The sequence below is a fragment of the Rhinoderma darwinii genome, chromosome 6, assembly GCF_050947455.1.
Source record: "Rhinoderma darwinii isolate aRhiDar2 chromosome 6, aRhiDar2.hap1, whole genome shotgun sequence".
Lineage (NCBI taxonomy): Eukaryota > Metazoa > Chordata > Amphibia > Anura > Rhinodermatidae > Rhinoderma > Rhinoderma darwinii.
Window position 1 is genome coordinate 96,617,794 of NC_134692.1, and position 13,785 is coordinate 96,631,578.

Sequence of the window (13,785 nt, forward strand, 5' to 3'; positions counted from 1 at the left end):
TCTGCGGGTCAGTACAATTCCGGCGATACCCAATTTATAGCACTTTTTTTATGTTTTACAACTTTTTGCACAATAAAATTACTTTTGTAAAAAGAATGTATTTTTTCTGTCGCCAAGTTGTGAGAACCATAATTTTTTTGTCGACGGAGCTGTATGAGGGCTTGTTTTTTTGCGGGACGAGCTATAGTTTTTATAGGTACCATTTCTGGATATGTGCGACTTTTTGATCACTTTTTATTCCAATATTTGTAGGGCAAAGTGACCAAAAAACAGAAACTCTGGTAAAGTTTTTTACGGTTTTTTTTTACGCTGTTCACCGCGTGCAATAAATAATATCATAATTTGATACCTCAGGTCGTTACGGTCACGGCGATACCAAATACGTATGGTTTATTATTATTTTTCATTAATAAAGGACTTGATAAGAGTAAAAGGGGGATTGTCTTTTATTTTAGAACTTCAAACCTTTATTGTTTTCAAACTTTTATTTTTTTCACTTTTTTTTACACTTTTTTACACTTTTTTTTACACTTTTTTTTACACTTTTTTACACTTTTTTTTACACTTTTTCTCAAGTCCCACTAGGGGACTTGAAGGTCCAACTGTCAGATTTTTTTTTCCTAATACATTGCACTACCTATGTAGTGCAGTGTATTAGATCTGTCAGTCATTCACTGACATCAAGCCGATTAGGCTTCGCCTCCCGGCGGGGCCTAAATCGGCTTCCGTAATGGCAGAGCAGGAGACCATTGTGTCTCCTGTTGCCATAGTAGCAGTCGCCAGTCCTGATTGCCTGTCAGGGCTGGCGATCTGCTAGTAAGCGCTGCGATGCAGCAATCGCTTTCGATTGCTGCATCGAAGGGGTTAATTGCAGGGATCAGAGCTAGCTCCAGTTCCTGCCGTTACTGGTGGATGTCAGCTGTAACATACAGCTGACTTCCACCGCTGATGACGCTGGATCTGCTCCTGACCCGGCGCCATTTTGCCGTCAGCTACGGAAGCCGATCAGGCTCCTCCGCCGAGCGGATCTTGACCGGCTTCCGTGCTAGGCAGCCCAGGAGGCCAGTATAAGGCCTCCGGTTGCCATTGCAGCCACCGGAACCCGGCAATTTCATTTCTGGGGTTCCGATGAGCTGCAAACACCTTAAGTGCAGCGATCGCGTTTGAGCGCTGCACTTAAGGGGTTAATGGCGGGGATCGAAGCTAATTTCAGCCTGATATCAGCTGTCAGATACAGCTGAGATCCGGCGATTATGGCACCGACTCAGCTTCTGAGCCGGTGCCAAACATTTGTCGTAAGTATACAACATTTTGCGGGAAGCACTGGCTTTCCATGACGTATACTTACGACAAATGTCGGGAAGGGGTTAAGCAACCCAGGCCACCAATAGTTTCTGGCAATGAGATGCTTGGCACCCAGGATGCCTGGATGGCCAGATAGTGCAGAGTCATGATTTTCCCTGAGTACCCTTAGCCGGAATTGCAGGGGAACAAACAGCTTGTTCTCAGGAAGGTTCCCGGGAGCTAAACCTTGATCAGCCGCAATTTCGGAGACTAAGTCAGAATCAACAGAGGAAATGATTATACCTGGAGGCATAACACATGCAGGATCTTCCTCCGAAGGAGGACTGGCCATGAAGCTACGCGACAGTGCATCAGCCTTAATATTTTTAGACCCAGCCTTATAGGTGACCAAAAAGTTGAATCTAGTAAAAAATAACGCCCATTGAGCTTGTCTCTGGTTTAGCCTCCGGGCAGATTCTAAGAAAACCAGATTCTTGTGGTCGGTAAGGACCGTTACCTGGTGCCTAGCCCCCTCCAGGAAGTGGCGCCACTCTTCAAATGCCCATTTAATGGCTAAAAGTTCGCGGTTGCCAATATCATAGTTACTCTCAGTGGGCGAAAACTTCCTGGAGAAGTAGGCACAGGGACGGAGATGGGTGAGGGACCTGGTACCTTGGGACAAGACAGCACCCACTCTCACCTCGGAGGCGTCAACCTCCACGATGAATGGCTCCATTTGGTTGGGCTGAACCAGCACTGGGGCCGAGATAAAGCACTTCTTAAGGACCTCAAAAGCCTGGACAGCCCCTGGACAGCCTCAGGAGGCCAGTGGAGGAGATCAGCACCTTTGCGAGTGAGATCCGTCAGAGGCTTAGCGATGACCGAGAAGTTAGCAATAAATCTCCTGTAATAATTAGCGAACCCCAGGAAGCACTGTAACGCCTTCAGGGAGGCAGGTTCGACCCATTCAGCCACAGCCTGAACCTTGGCAGGGTCCATCCGGAGTTCATGAGCAGTGAGGATTTGACCCAAAAATGGTATCTCCTGTACCCCAAACACACATTTTTCGGTTTTAGAAAACAGTTTGTTTTCCCAAAGGGCCTGGAGCACCTTCCTGACATGCTCAATGTGGGAGGACCAGTCCTTGGAAAACACAAGTATGTCATCAAGGTTAACTACAAGAAATACCTCCAGGTAGTCTCTTAAAATCTCATTTATGAAATTTTAGAAGACCGCTGGAGCATTACACAACCCAAAGGGTATGACGAGATATTCGAAATGACCTTCGGGCGTGTTAAATGCAGTCTTCCACTCATCCCCCTCTTTGATGCGGATAAGGTTATAAGCCCCCCGTAGATCAAACTTAGAGAACCATTGGGCCCCCTGAACCTGATTGAAGAGATCAGGAATCAAAGGAAGGGGATACTGGTTCCTTACAGTGACCTTATTCAAGTTTCGGTAGTCAATGCACGGCCTAAGACCACCATCCTTCTTCCCTACGAAGAAGAAGCCAGCACCTACCGGAGAAGTAGAGGGCCGAATGTAACCCTTGGCCAGGCATTCCTGGATATACTCTCTCATGGCTTCACGTCCGGGACAAGAGAGATTAAATATCCTACCCTTAGGGAGCTTAGCTCCTGGTACCAAATCGATTGCGCAATCGAATTCTCTATGAGGAGGTAACACTTCGGAGGCCTTTTTAGAAAAAACATCAGCGAAGTCCTGAATAAACTCAGGTAGAGTGTTCACCTCCTCAGGGAGAGAGATAAAATTAACAGAAAAACATGACGTCATGCATTCATTACCCCATTTGGTAAGATCCCCAGTATTCCAGTTAAACGTGGGATTATGCATCTGCAACCAGGGAAGGCCTAAAACCAAATCGGACGATAATCCCTGCATTACCAGTACAGAGCACTGCTCCAAATGCATGGAGCCAACAAGGAGTTCAAAAACAGGGGTATGCTGTGTAAAATAACCATTAGCAAGAGGAGTGGAGTCGATACCCACTACCGGGACAGGTTTAGGCAAGTCAATCAATGGCATAGCTAGAGACATAGCAAATTCCACAGACATAATATTAGCAGAAGACCCTGAATCCACGAAGGCACTGCCGGTGGCAGACCTACCCTCAAAAGAGACCTGAAAGGGAAGCAAGACCTTATTAGGTTTCATATATACGGGAAATACCTGTGCGCCCAAACGACCTCCTCAATGGACACTTAGGCGCGGAAGTTCTTCCTCCTGCTTTTTCTTATGCCTTGGACAGTTGTTCACTTGATGCTTATCATCCCCACAGTAGAAGCAGAGACCATTCTTCCTGCAGAACTCTCTACGTTGTTGGGGAGAGACGGAGGCCCCGAGTTGCATAGGTTCATCCGAGTTTTCCGTGGAAGAACGAAGCAACGGAACCTCGGGAGCCATCATGGGGGGGGGGGGGTCAGAGGGGAAGGCACAAAACGTTCCAGAGTTTATGACTGGCCACTTTCTTCCGTGGTACAAAAAGAAGAACCGTGCCTTCGGTAGCAAACTTATCTTCATGTATGAAAATGCACCATCTCATGTTGCAAAGAATACCTCTATGTCATTGGCTGCTATGGGCATAAAAGGATAAAAACTCATGGTGTGGCCCCCATGTTCCCCTGACCTCAACCCTATTGAGAACCTTTGGAGCATCCTCAAGCAAAATATCTATGCGGGTGGGAGGCAGTTCACATCAAAACAGAAGCTGTGGGAGGCTATTCTGACATCCTGCAAAGATATTCAAGCAGAAACTGTCCAAATACTCACAAATTTAATGGATGCAAGAATTGTGAAGGTGATATCAAAGAAGGGGTCCTATGTTAACATGTAACTTGGCCTGTTAAGTTTTTTTGATTGAAAGAGCTTTTGATTTCTGTAAATATGACCTCCTGATGCTGCAAATTCAACAAATTACCATTTTAGTTCTCTTTACAATCTTTAAAATGTTTTGATCTCTGTTGTGCATAATAATTTGAAACAGTGCATTTTGACTTTTTTACCTCTAAAAAAAAATCTGTTATCATTAGGAGATTTGTTCAATAAAATTTGCATTATACTCCAACGGTTGATGGCTTGAAGATTATACTGACTGTCATTTGCATCGACTATTTAGGAAAATCAGCGAAAAATAACATTTGCATAATAATTTGGAGTGCGGTGTACAGGCGGGCTGTGTGGCATCTACAGTGAGGCTGAGTGGCATCTACAGTGAGGCTGTGTGGCATCTACAGTGAGGCTGTGTGGCATATACAGGGAGGCTGTGTGGCATCATATACAGGGAGGTGTGTGGCATCATATACAGGGAGGTGTGTGTCATCTAGAGGAAGGCTGTGTGGCATCATCTACAGGGAGGCTGTGTGGCATATACAAGGGAGGCTGTGTGGCATCATATACAGGGAGGCTGTGTGGCATCATAACAGGGGGACTGTGTGGCATCATATACAGGGAGGTGTGTGTCATCATATACAGGGAGGTGTGTGGCATCATATACAGGGGGGGATGTGGCATCATATACAGGGAGGTGTGTGGCATTATATACAGGAGGTGTGTGTCATCATATACAGGGAGGTGTGTGGCATCATATACAGGGAGGTGTGTGGCATCATATACAGGGAGGTGTGTGCCATCATATACAGGGAGGCTGTAAATAGTGTCTAGGTGAACATCTGACCTTCTTTTCAGTGTTTTCAGGGGGCTGGTTCAAAAAAAGCCTACCAATGAAATTCATCCGTTTTTTTAACGGCCATGAAAAACTAATGCAAAACGGATGTGAAACGGCCATTAAAAACGGACAGACGGACTGGAAATGGATGAAAATTTGGAGACACACTGATGCAAAACAGACATGAAAAACTGACAGTTGATCAGTTTTTAATGGACATTTTAATGTGAATATAGCCTAAGAGGGTAGCGCTATGCTAGACTTTATATTCTAGCTGCAACGGGAACACTCTTTCTGCCTGCAGCTTGGTCACGCAGAGGTACCCCTCCTAGAAATTACAAACACAAAATGTTCTTCTGCGCTGTGGTCCTTTATTTCTTACTTCTTTTAACATCCAGCATGTGTAAAGTATATTATTGTATAGTATAGTTACTATACTCTACACATACTGGGTGTGATTTATAAATACCACAAGTTTGAAAAAAAAAATTCAGCAGTTGCCCATAGCAACCATCAGATTTCACCTATCACAGCCCTGGAAAAGTGGTCATTACAGCTGATACACTGAATTAGTTTTATTTGCAGAAAGTGTAACGTGCCTTTATTCTTGGTTACAATTACTTTAAGGCTATGTTCACACAGGGCGGATACGCTGCGTAAAGGTACACAGCATATCCGCCCCGCCCGCCACAGGGAATTCCAGCCGAAAAACCGCACCAAATTGTGGTGCAGTTTTTCGGCTGGAATGTCCGCTGGGGAAAACTGCACAGAAATAAAACAAACACGTACTTATCTTGTGCCGTCCTGCAGATCGGCCTCCTGGGATGTCGTTTAATCCCATGTGACGCTGCAGTCTGTGATTGGCTGCAGCAGTCACATGGGCTGAAGCGTCATCCCATGCCGGCCTGTACGAAGAAGCACAGAATTCTGGGTAAGTATAAGATTTTATATTCTGTGAATATGCCATAACTGTCTAAGAAGGAAATGGAGTCATAAGATAGAAGAGGCTGGACGCAGCCTGCAGGGCTTAGGAGGGAAGCCTCCATGACAGACCTAGGAGGGAAAGGGTTAAGTATTGAGGGAGAGTTAGGAGGAGGTGGAGGAGGGACAGGGAGGAGTTAGGGGCCGTTACGGAGCTTCCCGCTGTTTTCGGCACTGAGCCAGAAGCAGCGGGAGGAGTAACACACACTTGAGCAAGCTCCCCGCTGCCCGGTCTGTGTGTGTGATGGCTGAGGCCGTTATTCTTGCGCGGCTGCGCGCCGCTGCTGTGCACCACGGTCCCGGATGGCTGGAGGAGACCGTTGCGGCACTTACCGTGATCCCTGACGCCGAATCGCCACGTCAGGCTCGGCATACGAGGTCTGTTGATGTCGGGGACAGGCTCCCCTCCCCCGGCCCCCTTCTTGGCAGTAATATGACGGCGGGGGGGGGGAGTCAGCAACACCCGCTCCTGCTCAGAGGAGGCAGAGAGCGTCGCCAGGGGTGACGGTGACTCAGGCCGGGTCCACCCGTCGCTCCCGGCGGTCCCGACCTCCAGAACGCTTCAGCCCTGAGGTGGTCCCGCGGACACGGCGTCGCAGGGGGAGCCCTACAATGGACGCTGCAGGCCAGGCAGCTGGGAGGGCCGCCTCTTCCCAGGCCCTGCGTCCTGGCAGGAATCCCCAGCCGCGACGGGGTCCGGCGGTTATCAGGGAGTCGCAGGCCGGGCTCCCTGTCACCCCTCCCCCATCAGATGCAAGATTTGGAGGACAAGCTACGGCCGCCCCACCTGGTGATGTTCCGGCCGGGGGGCAGGCTTCATCGAGATCGTCGAGACGGACGCCTAGACCTGCAGCGACGTCGAGGCAACAGGTCCGGTCGGAGGTCTGGGTCCCGGCGGTCGGGCGGCAGGTTGCCGGCCCATCTGTCAGCGCGTCATCATCCCCGTTTCGGAGATGTCGGTGGGATGGCCAGACGTCTGCGAGAGAGGAGCTGGAGGAAGGTGAACTGGACGTGTATCAGCGAGGTCAGGATGGTCCGGCTGACGGGAACACAGCGCCTGTGCAGCCCGGTGAGTGCATAACTCCATCTTTGTTGTATCCAGCGATTTTTATGTCGGGTGTCGGCGGGGGGGCTGCTAGCGTCGCATCGGTGGCCGGTAATGGCGCGGGCGGGCGCGACGGCGCGGGTCTAGCGGACTTAGTGGGTTGCTTGCGGGAGCTGGTCGGGCGTCTAGATAGGGCGGCGGCGCCGGTAGTTACGGAGGTGTCCCCGGCGGTAGTTTGGGAAGGCCCCAGGGAAGTGGGATCGTTACAGGCGCAGCCGGGGATGGCGGCTATGGAGGCGGTCGCGGTGTCGGTACAGACCGAGGCACAAAAAGAAGACGATCGGGTGCGTATTGATGATCGTGCTCGTGGGGAGGTGTATGTTTGCTTCGAAGGCCCGTTGGGGGCGCACTTAAAACCGGAGGTGCGTGAGCGTATCTGGAAGGACGAATACGTCGAGATTTTTTCTCTCTTGCCGCTTGCTAAATTCAATTTGGATAAGAGCAAGCGGGACGAGAGTAAGAAGGATGAGGAGGAACGTCGGCGGTATAGGCTTATCCCGCAGACGTTCGTTAATTGGTCGCAGGCGTTCGCCATATTAGCCAGTGTAATAGGAGAAAAGGCGCCGGAAAATTGTTCGGCGTTGTTTTGCTATTTTGACGCCATTGGGGAGGCTCATAGGGCGTACGGGGGGCAGGCGTGGCTAAGGTACGATGAGCAATTCTGTCAGCGTAAAGCGGTTCGGCCGGCGATTCGGTGGGACCAGAAGGATATTGCTCTCTGGTTAAGGGTTACGGCTCCGGTTAGGCAGTCCTTTCCCGGGAGCGTCGGCCAGGGGGGCCAGTCCAGTCAGGTCGGACAAGGCGGCGGGGCAAAGTTGGGATTCTGCTGGCAATTTAACGATGGCCAGTGTAAGTTCGGGGCCACGTGCAAGTTCAAGCACGTGTGTTCAGAGTGTAATGGTGCATCCCACGGGGCGGCAAAATGTATGCGAAAAAAGAGGTCAGGGAACCAGTCCTCCTCGGCTGGTCAAGGGGTTGTCACCGGTGAGGGTGGAAAGGATGGCCCCTTATCTAAATGAGTATCCGGATAGGGCGGCGGCCATGTTACTTTACGAGGGGTTTTGTGTTGGTTTTATTATTCCTCCGCCTCCTTATGAGGTCCCGGTTACGCGGAGGAACCTTAAATCGGCCTACTTGCATGCCGAGGTCGTGTCGAAAAAATTGTTTAAAGAAGTTTCATTGGGTCACATGGCGGGGCCTTTTGTTGATCCGCCAATAAAAGATTTAGTGGTGTCCCCATTGGGTATTGTTCCAAAGCGCGAGCCCCGGAAATTTCGTTTGATTCAGCATTTATCTTTTCCCAAGGGTTCGTCGGTAAATGACGGGATTGATCATGAGTTGTGCTCCATGGTGTATACCTCATTCGATAAGGCGGTGGGGTTAGTTCGTGCTGCGGGTCCAGGTGCGCTGCTAGCAAAGACCGACATCGAGGCAGCGTTCAGGTTGTTTCCAGTTCATCCAGAAAGCCAACGGCTGTTGGGTTGTTTTTGGAATGGGGCTTTTTACGTGGATCGGTGCCTTCCGATGGGGTGTTCCCTTTCTTGCGCATACTTCGAGGCGTTTAGTAGCTTCGTGGAGTGGGTGACGAAGGGAGTAGCCGGGGTCGACTCGTTGATACATTATTTAGACGATTTCTTGTGCGTCGGCCCGGGGGGTTCGCCGGTTTGCGGTAATCTGCTTCATGCACTGCAGAAGGTTGCAAGGGATTTTGGGATCCCTTTGGCGCCAGAAAAGACTGAGGGCCCAGTATCGACGATTTGTTTTTAGGGAATTGAGATAGATTCGGTGGCAATGGAGTGTCGTCTTCCTGCGGATAAGTTGGGGGCTTTGAGTCAGGAGGTACGTCGGGCTTGTAGGTTAAAGAAAATTACGCTGCGTGAGCTTCAGTCGTTGCTGGGGAAGTTGAATTTCGCTTGCCGGATTATGCCAATGGGGAGGGTGTTTGGTAGACGGTTGGCGGCGGCAACGGTGGGAGTGCGTGCGCCACATCATTTTGTGCGGCTCAAGGAGGAGCATCGGGCTGATCTGCAGGTATGGGATGACTTTTTGGGCCAGTATAACGGTCGCTCGCTATGGATGGCTCCAGCGCAGGATACGAGTGATTTAAAGATTTTTACGGATGCAGCTGGGGCGGGCGGTTTTGGAGCTTACGGGGGGGGGGGGGGGGTCCGTGGTGCGCAGGTCAATGGCCGGCTAGCTGGGTGTCCAGTGGACTCACGCGGAATCTGGCCCTGCTCGAGCTGTTCCCCATCGTGGTTGCGGCAACCATCTGGGGGGACAGGCTCAGGGATAGGAAGGTTCGTTTTTACTGCGACAACATGGGGGTGGTGCTGGCCATTAATAACATCACGGTGTCCTCTCCTCCGGTAGTTCAGTTGTTGCGACATTTGGTGTTGGTGTGCTTGTCGTTGAACGCGTGGGTGGTGGCGGTGCATGTGCCGGGGGTACGGAATTGTATCGCTGATGCTCTTTCTCGCTCGCAGTGGGACCGTTTTCGGCAATTGGCACCGGGAGCGGAACGTCTCGGTTTGGCTTGTCCGGAACATCTTTGGGATCTGGTCTCGGTCCCGTAGAACGATTGGTGGAAAGGTCTTTGGCGCGCACGACGTGGAGTGCTTATGCTGCTTGTTGGAGGCAGTGGGAGGAGTGGGTAAGAGAGTTGGGTGACGTCAACACGGATAGAGACAGGTTGGTAGCACTTTTGTACTGGTTAGGAGACGCCTGGGAGGCGGGGTTTTCATTGGCAAAGGTTAACCGGTTCATGTCTGCGGTGGCGTTTGGTTTTAAGTTGCGCGGCTTTCTGGATGTATCTAAGGAATTTTTAGTGGGACAGGCTTTGAAGGGTTTGCGCCGAGGTAGGGTCGAGGCGGATCGTAGAAGGCCTGTGTCGTTTTCTCTGCTTAACTCTTTGGGTGGTTCCTTAGCATCGGTCTGTCGTTCTTCGGCAGAGATGGAGTTGTTTCGGTTAGCTTTTTCTTTAGCGTTCTTTGGGGCATTTAGAATTGGCGAGTTGGTGTCGCCAAGTACCAAGCAGGCAGGGGGGTTGAGACTAGGGGAGGTGAGCCTATATGCAGATCGGCTTGAGGTATGGTTGCGTCGGTCAAAAACTGACCAATTAGGGAAGGGGAAGCTGATAGTTTTGTTCGCCCTCCCTGGTTCGGCTATGTGCCCGGTAGCGTGCATGCGGGGTTTTAAGCCACATGTGGGGTCTCCAGAGTGGCCATTGCTACGTCACGAGGACGGGTCGTTTTTGTCCAGATTTCAATTTGGAGCTGTATTTAAGAAATGTTTGGCGGCGGTCGGTGTCGCGGCGGGCTCGTATTCATCTCATTCCTTCAGGATTGGCGCAGCAGCAGAAGCAGGGCGCTGGGGGTTGGATGATGAAGGGGTGCGGCGCATCGGTCGTTGGGAGTCCAACAGATTTAGATCTTATGTCCGCCCTCATCTGTTATGAGTCTTGTTGTTAGCACTTACATAAATGTTTGTGTGGTGGTATCTAACTTTATTTTCCGTTTCAGATCCGCCTCCGTGTTTGGTGTGGTTGCTGGGCCACTCTTACGTGCATTGGGGGGCTTTGAGGGCGGACGTCCGCCCGGACGGTCGCCAGTTGCGCATTCCGCGACAGGATGTGGTTTTGCATTGGCTGGGATTTAGAGGTATGTCATGGAGCAGTGTGTTAGCAGAATTCCAGACATATGCCCGGCTTGATAGGGTCCCAGAGGTCTTGGTATTGCACGTGGGTGGAAATGACTTGGGAGTCCGCCCCTTTCGAGAGTTGGTGTGGGATATTAAACACGATATGTTGTGTTTGTGGGTTTCTTATCCCAGGCTGGTGATAGTGTGGTCGGACATTGTCCCAAGGAAACATTGGCGGCTGGCCAGGTCAGTGGAAAGAGTCAATAAGCCTTGCATTAAAGTTAATCGTGCGGTGTCCTGTTTTGTAGCCAAGAACGGGGGCATTTGCGTGCGGCACAGGGATTTGGAGTCTGGGGAGGGGAACTACTGGAGGAGCGATGGGGTTCATTTGACCGAGGTTGGTATTGATCTGTGGAGCTTGGCAATAGCAGAGGGAATTGAAAGGGCGGTGTTGGTGTGGCGGAACTCACAGGCTTAAGGTGGTCAAGGCCTGTTTCGCTGTGGCGGGGGGAGTCCTTGAGGTCAGTCAGTACAAAATGGTGGGGGGGTCGCATCGGGGGTATGCGTCCCCCAAAAAAGGTACATGGTTGAAGACTTCATCGGGTGTTATCCCTTTGAAGTGGTCTTCTGGTGGAAGGTATATCACTTGAAGGCTTCATCGGGTGTTATCCCTTTGAAGTGGTCTTCTGGTGGTTGGAGCCATCTGCAGAGGTGAGCGGTGCCTCTGAGCTGGTTTACGGCTGGAGGTAATTGGTTGGTGGTGGTTGCAGATGGCTAACTCGGGGTGTGTCAAAAAGGAATATCTAAAATGGCTTCAAGGACTTCCCCTGCTCGGATTAATGTTAACGTTAAAATTGTTATGATTCTGACCCATGTTGGGTCATGTGAATTATTAGGAGGAATTCTCTGGTGGATTCCTAATTAGTTATCCGAACGTTTCGGATTTAAATTGTTTTTATAAAACTGTGAAATTAATAAACGGCTGCTGTGGCCATTTCACATCCAACCTCGGTGTCACGTGTCTTTTCTAAAGGGGGGGTTGAGGGGGAGGAAGAGATAAGGGAAGGTTCACTAACACACGACTCTACTTAGGCAGGTCATGTGACAGAGCCTGTTGATTAACAACATTGGCAGTTTTATTACCAGTTGGCCATAGACTATGATTGGATCAATTGAAAACAGCATCGTGCATGAAAGCCCACTCATTAGCACACTCAACATCATGATGTGCTCTATCAGCTTGCTTTCTGGCCTGGGTTTGGGCAGGAGTCTCTGCGCTTCTGAGAGCCACCTGTTTGAGTTGTTGCTGAGAAAGCCAGAGTTTTCTGAGGAATTTCAGCAGCTCGAGCAGCAGTTTGATCAGCTTGCAGTTGGGCAAGAGGAGTCTCTGCAGCTAGTAATGCATCTTTGCTCTTGGCCATTAGTAATCTGATTGGTTGCTATAGGTAACCGCTCCCCTGTACCTTCCCATCTAGGATTATCTTGTAATATGCACTACCTGCAACTGCCAGATAAAAACATCTTTGTTATGAAAGCGAATGTCTGAATTCGCTTTTATAGTTTTGGATCGTGATCATGTGATAATGGCTGATAACAGAGAACAACAGCAAGGTCGGGACCTTTACGAAAACCTTCCTGAACACCTGATGTACCTATATGCCAAATTTAGGGTCAAATAGTTCAGGTGTTTGGATGCCTATAGAGGACGACAAACAGACATTTGCTATAATGGCTGATAACAGAGAACAGCGGCATGGCTGGGACATTTACGAAAACCTTCCCGGACACCCAATGTACTATGTGCCAAATTTGGGTCAAATGGTTCAGACGTTGGGATGCCTATGAAGGACAGACATTCACTTTTATAATATAGAATAGCAGAGTTACCCGGCTTCACACTGCTCTATTTGTTTGTTGTTTGTGTGTGTGTTTAAAAACTTAATTTCCTACTGATATGAAGTCAACATATCCAATAAAGTCCAAGTGCAGGGTACCTTTTTGGAGGCATGACTGGTGTATAAGAGGTTCAATTTATGAGAATGCTGAAATCCACAGGCTTGGTTCTGTTTAGAGATTTCAGCAGCTTGGGCAGCAGCCATGTGCTTTGCCACAGGAGTCTTTCATCACACTTCCTTCACCGTTTTATCGGCCGTTTTTTATTGATCTGTGTGCCCATTTTGTTATCCGTGTGCACTCCGTGTTTCCGTTTCCGAGCGCCGAGCATGGTACTATCCAGGGTGCTGAAAGAGCATGGTTGTTCAGCGCTAGTCACTGTACAGGGTGCTGAAAGAGTTAATGGCTGCACTGATCGGCACCCTGGACAGTGACTAGCGCTGAAGAATGACCATGCTCGGCGCTCGCAAAATACAATTCTAATAAAATAAAAAATAAAAAAATCAGTTCATACTTACCCAGAAATCCCTGCACTTTCCTCCTGTCCGGCCTCCTAGGATGAGGTTTTATCCCATCACCGCTGCAGCCAATCACAGGCTGTAGGGGCGGTCACATGGGATAAAAGTCATAACAGAAGGCCGGACTGGATGACTTCAGAAGCCCTCACAGGCTGCAGCGGCCACATGGACTGCCGCGTCATACAGGAAGGTCGGACTGGAGGAAGAAGAGGGACTCGACACCAAGACAATTACCGGGGTACGTATGAACTGCTTTTTATTTTATTTTTATCAGAAGCCTCTTCTCTCTATCAGTGCTGGATAGAGAGAAGTGGCTGCCGATTAGTGCAATATCTCTAATGTACTTCTGCACGTCCGGCCGTTGCTAGCCAACGGCTCCATCACACACGGACGGCACACGGATGCCTTCCGTGTGCCTTCAGTTTTTTTGACGGCCCCATTGATTTGCATGGGCCTCACCCGTCACGGAATCTCGGACCAAAGTAGGACATGCTCTACTATTGTCAGAACGGAGCAACGGGACCGTCAAAAAAACGTAAGTGTGCATGGTCCCATTGAAATTAATGGGTCAGGGAGCTAGCCGTCAGAAAAACGTCTCGCACGCTGAAGGAAAAGACTGAAGTGGGCATGAGGCCTAAGTGCAGGTTTCTTTTTGGAGGCATGACTGGTATAAAAGGGTTTCA